The following is a 7,537-nucleotide window of genomic DNA, read 5'->3' as shown; positions in this document are numbered from 1 at the left end:
AAAATTTCACTAAAGATCTGGGATGAGGCATATAACCCTTTGAAATAAACTGCCCAATGAATACAGGCAGGCTGCAAATAATTGCTATTAACATTTTGCTGTAAGATGGAAAAATTCCCAAGGTGACTACTGACTCAAACCCCTCATTTCATGAACCTGGCCTTAGATTCCATCTTCCATTCTCAGTCACATCCAAATCCAGAAAGGCTTCTGTGCTCCATGCTTAAAAATGCATTCCCAAGTCCCAGAGGACCTCAGCACAGACTTATGTTAATGAGCCTGTGTGCAACCTTCATCCAGAACCTCCAGGGAAATCAGGAGCTCCAAAACACAGTGCAGTGTGTGTCTTTAAACAATAGTTTTAACTGTCAAATGAACCTGGCATCTGACAGGCCATATGCATTTCATAAGCAAACCAAAATATTGTCTTATCTTTCTCTTTTTTATTTTTTGAAAAAATGTTCAGTAAATCATCCAAGTGGGGGAGGGGACAATGAAATTTCAAAGGGTTTATGCAAAAAAAAAACTAGTCCTCTGTAGCCTAACTTATTTGTTTTGGGGCTGTGAAGCCATATAGGGGGCAATCAGGCAGTAGACGGTCCCTCCCACAGTCAGCGCCATGGTGGTCCGGTAAAGCATTTGGTCAGGAAGGCCTCGTTTCAGATGGACGGACACGCCATCAGATTTCTGGAAAAACTTCTGTAGCTCTGGAACCTTGTTCTTCCCAGCATAATCATAACCAGTGGGACTAGAGGTCAGTTTAGTCGGTGTGGCAAATATGATAGGGGAAACCACTGGCCTTAATCCCTGTGGGCTGTAGGCTTCTGAAGCCCATGCTCCAGTTAATTTCTGCGTGAATCCACTAAATTTGTAATACATTATGCTGGTGTCCAGCTTCCCGCAGCCGCTGCCTGCGCGACCGCCCCAGAGAAGGCTGTAATATTCTTGTTTGAGTTTTTAATTTGGTTTATGGTTTCTTGCATTTCTAGGATTACTGTTTGATTTTTTTTTTAAATCTCTATCTCCTGGTATAGCTCATTCTTTGCCATTTGAATTTGCCTATTTAATTCGTTTTCAAAGTATACTTTCATTGTTTGGACTTGCTGTCTAATGTCTTCTCTAAGATTCCGTTCCATCTGAGTTAGGTATGCCTTGAGTTCTTTCTCTGTCCATTTTTCTGAAGCCTCTAGGTTCTCCTGTGAATTTAAGTTGTCCTGCATTGTTTGTAATCCTTTTTTTCCCTTGTTTTTTTCATGGTGCTCACGTTGCTTTCCCACTCTGTTTGACTGCTGTGTTTCTGTTTTCTTCTTTAAATTTGTTTTGGTTTTTATAGTTCCAATATCTCTCCTATGCGTTGGGAGACAATGTTTAGAGATGTTGGATTTAATTGTGAATTAAGGTAAATTCATTAGTTTCATTAGAGGCCTACAGAATTTGATGGCATATATAGAATTGAGGTTTGAACTTAGGATTTTATGTTGAGGTCGGGCGCTTTGATGGCATGGAGGTTAGTATATGTTAGCTTCTTTGGGGGGTTGCTCCAATGCAGGTGGATATTAACAAGAGAATAGACAGGAGTACTTGGGGGTAGTTAAGGGCTTAGGCGGACTATGGACCAATTCGTAGTATTCATCTATTTGCATTTAGTAAGTTGTACATAATCTGGGTGGTCATGCTTAAGAGGAAAGATGGGGAAAAGGTAAGGAAGCAAACCAAGAAAGAGAGAGGGAGAGAGGAAAGAAAGAGAAAAAAATAGAAAAGAAAAGGAAATGATAATAAAAAATAGTAATAAAATGCAGTACAATAAAAATTACATTTAAAAAAATAATAGTATAATTGTAGAAAAGAAAAAAAATTAAAATTAAAAAATTAAAAGAAAAAAGGCACTGTTAGGCTTGTATTTTCTTCACTTCCAGTAGGTGGTGCTGTGCCTTCCGGGCCAAGATTTTGCCCTCGGGGCTGTAGGAAACAAACCGTGTGAGGCTGCTCCCTCCTCCCCCCCCCCCCCACTGGTGTCTCTCAAAACCTGTTAGCTTAGGTTAATTCCTGGTTTCTAGTCCCCTGGCTTCTCCTGTCAGCCAGGCCTTTCCCAGTGTGATACCTCTTGGCAGTTCAAACTGCACTTTGTGCCTGCAGTTTCCTGGACGTGGAGTGCAGCTTTTGGGAACCAGCACCTTATTGTTTTGATTCCCTCCACTAGCCCCTCCTCCTAGAGCTGGCAAGACAGTTTCATTCTCGCTGCTGGTGGGAGGGAGGAGTTGGGGGTCAGGTGCGTTTACCTTTCCCCCACGCCTCTACTCACGCTCACTCTGTTAATCACGCTCCCGGAAAGCTGGGGAGAGATTTTATGTGATTTCCCCGCTGTATGGGGGATGTTCAAGATGTCACAGACCTGTTCTATCGCTGAATGAGCTGTGATCAGTCGAAAACTGGCAATGGTGACATCAGCTCTCCAAGATGGTTGGCCGCTGGCTTCCTCGGTGGTCTGACCAGTGTGGAGAACAGAACTGGACCGCTTCCTTCCCCGTCTCAAACCCAGAATTCAGCACTGAGCACAATGAGGGCACAGCTGGCAGGAGCCCGCAGAATCAGCAGCGCCATATCTCTGCGTTGCTAGCTCGCCCGTTTCTAGGGATGCCGTTTCCCGGCACACGCCGCAGTCTCTAGAGCAGGCGAGCCACCGAATAAGCAGCTTGAATCTCTGGGCGGACAAATCTCTCGCAGTTGAGCCCCAGTAACCGATTCTCAGGCGATTGAAATCCTTCCTCTAGGTTTTAGTGCACCCCAATTTTGCAGGAAATTCCTAACAAGATATCTTTTGGCCATTCTAACTCGTCATTCACCCGCACAGTGACGCGGTACACAGGGGTGATGCACTCCATTCGCCGCCATCTTCCCTCTGGCTCAATTCATATCACACTTTGAAAATTGGTGTCTAGGGTTGGCCAGTTCCTCTCTTGGCTGTCCAGAGTCAGCAGACACCGGGCCCCTGCCTGGAAGCCAAGGCAGAGGAGACCGCGCCCCTCATTTTTGTAAAAATCCTTTGTTCTCTACATATTCATTCCTCCCTCCTACCTCCTGAAACTCTAGCAGCCACTGATCTTTTTCTTGTCTTTAGTTGTGTCTTTTCCCAAATGTGATATTACCAGAATCATACACGATAGCCTTTTCAGACTAGCATCTTTTACTTATTAATAATAATAATTAAATAATAAGCAAATAATAAATAATAATTAAATAATAAGCATTTAAAGGCCCTCTATACTTTTCATGGTATATTCTTAGTGCTGAAAAATATTCCATTATGTGGAAGTAGCACAACTTATTTATCCATTTAGCTATATCTTGTTGGCTTCCAAGTTTTGACGATCATGGATAAAACTGTTGTAAACATCTCTGTGTGAATTTTTGTAGAGATGTATGTTTCCAACACCTTGCCTAGATAGCAAAGAGCTTGATTGCTGGATTGTATGGTAAGAGTAGTTTTAGTTTTATAAGAAATATCTTCCAAAGTGGCTGTATCATTTTGCATTTCCCACCAGCATTGAATGAGAGTCCCTGTTGTCTGTATTCTTGCCAATATTTGATATCATCAGTGTTCTGATTTGGACCATTCTGATAGGTACAGTGGTACAAGAACCTACAGTGAAGTGATATTTCATTGTTTTAATTTGTGTTTCCCTGATGTGAAGCTTCTTTTCATATACCTATTAGCCATGTGTATATCTTCTTTGGGAAGGCATCTGTTAAGGTCTTAGCCTCATTTTTAAAATCAACTTTGTTTATTTTCTTATTACTGGGTTTTAAGAGTTATTTGTATAACAGTTCCATATCATATATGCCCTTTATGAATATTTTTCCTGTCTGTGGTATATCTTCTCGTTAGTTTGACAGTATTATCACAGAGCAGAAGTTTTTAACTTTAATGAAATCCATTTTATTAATTCTTTCATGAATCATACCTTTGGCACTTTATCTAAAAATTCATTACATATCCAAGGTTATCCAAGATTTTCTCCTATGTTGTCTTTTAGGAGTTGTATAGTTTTTCATTTTCCATTAATATCTATGATCCATCTTGAGTTAATTTTTGTGAAGGATGTAAGATCAATGTCTGGATTCATTGTTTTGCATGTGAATATCCAATTATTCTAGCATCATTTCTTGAAAAGGCTCTCTTTTTCTCCATTGAAGATCCTTTGTTCCTTTGTCAAAGATCACTTGATTATATTTATATGGGTGTATTCCAAGGCTCTCTACTCTATTCCATTGATCTATTTGTCCATTATTTTGCCAATATCACACAGCCTTGAGTATTGTGTGTTTTAGTAAGTCCTAATGTCGAATTATGTCAATTCTCCAACTTTGATCTTCATCTTCAATATTGTGTTGGCCAGACTAGGACATTTTTCTCTATATATAATCTTTAGAATCAGCTTGTTGATATTCACAAAATAATTGCTATTTTTTTTTTACTATCATTGACTCTATACATTGGGAAGAACTGAAATCTTGACAATATTGTGTATTCTTACTGATGAACAGAGACTATGTTATCTTTTAGGAGTTGTGTACTTTTCCATTTTCCATTGAGATCTATGATTCATCTTTAGTTAATTTTTGTGAAGTTCTTTTATTAGTTCTTCTTTGATTTATTTTTATCAAGAGTTTCATATTTTTCCTCAAATGGATCTTGTACTTATTTCATCAGATTAATACCTAAACATTTTATTTAGGAGATTGCTAATATAAATGCTATTTTGTTTTTGGCCTCATTGCTTGGATAAAGGAAAGTGATGGACTTTTGTATATCGTCCTTGTATCCTGTAACCTTGCTATAATTACTTAGTAGTTCCAGGAATTTTTTTGTTAATCATTTTGAATTATATACACAGATAATCATGTTATTTGAAAACAAAGACAGTTTTATTCTTCCTTCTCTGTGCCTGTTCCTTGCGTTATTTATCAAGTTGAGGAAATTCTCATCTATTTCTAGGTTAATGAAAGAGTTTTTGTCATAAATGGGTGTTGGGTTTTTTTCAAATGCTTTTTCTGCATCTTGGATAAGATTATGTGATTTATTTCTTTTTAGCTTGGTGATGTGAGAGATTATATTAATTGATTTTCAAATGATAAAGTAGCCTTGAAATCCTGAGATAAATTCTACTTGGTCATTATATATACTTATTTTTATACATTTTTTAGATTCAATTTGTTATTATTTTGTTGAGGATGTCAGCATCAATGTTTGTGAGATGTTGGACATAGTTTCCTTCTCTTGCAATTCCCTTTATCTGTTTTTTAGTAGAATAATCCTGGCCTAACAGAATGTTAGTAAATTAGTCCCTGTGCTTAAAGCTTCTGGAAAAAAAAATGTAGAAAATTGGTAAAAATTCTTTCTTAAATGTTTAATAGAATTCACTGATGAAACCATGTAGGCTGGTGCTTCTGACTTGGAAGGTTATTAACTATTGATTCAAGTTCCTCAATAGATAGAAACTTATTTTGCTTTACTTTCTTCTTGTGTACATTCATCAGACTGTTTTCAGTTGGTCTATTTCATCTAGTTTATCAAATTTCTGGGCATAGAGTATTTCATAGTATTTCTTTATTATATTTTAGTGTCCATGGAGTCTGTGATTGTGCGCCCTTTCATTTCTATGTTATCAATTTTTATCTTCTCTTTTTTTAATTAGCTTAACCAGTGGCTCGTTGGTTTTTATTTATCTTTTCAAAGAACCAGCTTTTTGATTTATTTGTTTCTCTACTGATTTTCAATTTTTACTTTAATTTATTCTCTAATCTTTATTATTCCTGGGTTTTGGCTTACTTAGAATATCATTTGCTTTTCTCTTTCTGGTTTATTAAAGTGGAAACAGAATATTAATTTAAAATCTTTCTTCTTGTCTAATATATACATATAATATATACATATATACACAAATATATATATATATATATATATATATATATATATATATATATATATATATATATTTTTTTTTTTTTTTTTTTACATGAACTGATTTTCAAATGATGAAATAGCCTTGAATTCCTGGGATAAATTCCACTTGCACATTGAATACACACACATACATACACACACACACACACACACATACAGATTTCCCTCAAAACATTGGGTTTTTCCTGTATCTCACAAATTTTGATAAATTGTATTTTAATTTTCATCCAATTCTAAATATTTTAAAATTTCTTGGGTTTCTTCTTTGATCCTTGTGTTACTTAGAAGTATGTTGTTCAATCTTCAAGTATCTTGGGATCTTTCTTCTATCTTTCTGGTGTTAATTTATAGTTTAATTTTATATTGGTCTAAGAGCAGACAATGTATGATTTCTATTCTTTAATGTGGAAAGCAGATGAGCCCCTCGTCACTGGCTGATCCTGCAAAGCCAAGCCTGGGAAACATTCCTTGTCAAAAGACAAGGATGTTAGCAGCCTTGACACAGGGCTCTGATGCTAACAGTTTTTTTTTACAAAAAACTGTTAGTTCCAGTACAATGGGCTTCCCAGGTCAGCAGGATAGAGGCGAAATGTTTATAGCTATGTAACTTTTTAGTGCCCAAAGAAGCCTCTTGTTTACTCACAAGTCTTAAACAATTTACAATGCCCCTATAGTTTAACTTCCTGATCATGATATCCTATATAATTAACTTGTGGAGCTAGTTCTGGGTCACTGTTCCCCCATCAGAGTGCAGTGTCCCACGGGGCCCCAGCTTTACTTGAGAATGATCTGTGTTTTCTTTGTATCTGTGTTTTTCTCCATTTCCAGTCACCCCTACTAGAGTGATATTTGTTGATGTTGCACAGGTCAAGGCACTTTAAAATTTGTTAAGATATTTTATAGACTAGAATGTGCTCTGTCTTGGTGGATGTTCCATGAGAACTTGAAAATAAAGTATACTTTCCTGCTGTACAATTATATATGAAGGAGTCAATTAGATGTCAATCATATCCAGCAGAGTGATGGTGGTGTCAAGTTCAACTATGTCCCTATTGACTTCACTTCTGAAGGATAACTTCACAGGGTGCAGAACTTTAGGTTGGTAATTTTGTTCTCAGCACACTTAAAATATTTCACTTCACATTCTTCTTTCTTGCATGGTATCATAGCAGGAGAAATCTGATATAATTCTGACCTTTTTTCTTCTGTAGTTAATGTGGTTTTTTTTTTTTTTGTTTCCTTTCTGGGTTCTTTCAGGATCCTTTATTTTTCATTTCTGGTTTTCCATAGTTTAAAATGATATGCTGTCATGATTCGAGCTCTTGTGTGCTCTTACTCAATTCCCTTCCTCAGAGGCAACTCCTCCTCTTCAGTTTAATTGTCATCACAGATGAGTAGTGAGATGATCCAATGCTCAAGCAGTTTACTCTGGCAATGCTTTTGTAAGACAGAAAGCAGGAGCAGGCCAGTGGCATGGGCCAGATTTGGTCAGTGGTCAGATGCCTAACTAATTGGGTGGGACTCTGTCTGGAGCCCCCTTCTCAAAGTTTGAGACTTTTCCTCCTTTTCTTA

The 7,537-nt window shown here is 37.2% G+C and overlaps 1 pseudogene; it reads right to left on the bottom strand.

The window, feature by feature from the left end:
- Positions 1–535: 535 nt before the first annotated feature.
- On the bottom strand, positions 536–922 carry LOC114098115 (cytochrome c oxidase subunit 7A2-like, mitochondrial pseudogene; annotated as a pseudogene).
- Between the last annotated feature and the right edge of the window lie 6,615 nt (positions 923–7,537).

Source organism: Marmota flaviventris, chromosome 8 (assembly GCF_047511675.1).
Source record: "Marmota flaviventris isolate mMarFla1 chromosome 8, mMarFla1.hap1, whole genome shotgun sequence".
In the NCBI taxonomy this organism is placed as follows: domain Eukaryota; kingdom Metazoa; phylum Chordata; class Mammalia; order Rodentia; family Sciuridae; genus Marmota; species Marmota flaviventris.
Note: the sequence above shows the minus strand (reverse complement) of the source record. Positions and strands in the feature narration are given on the sequence as shown.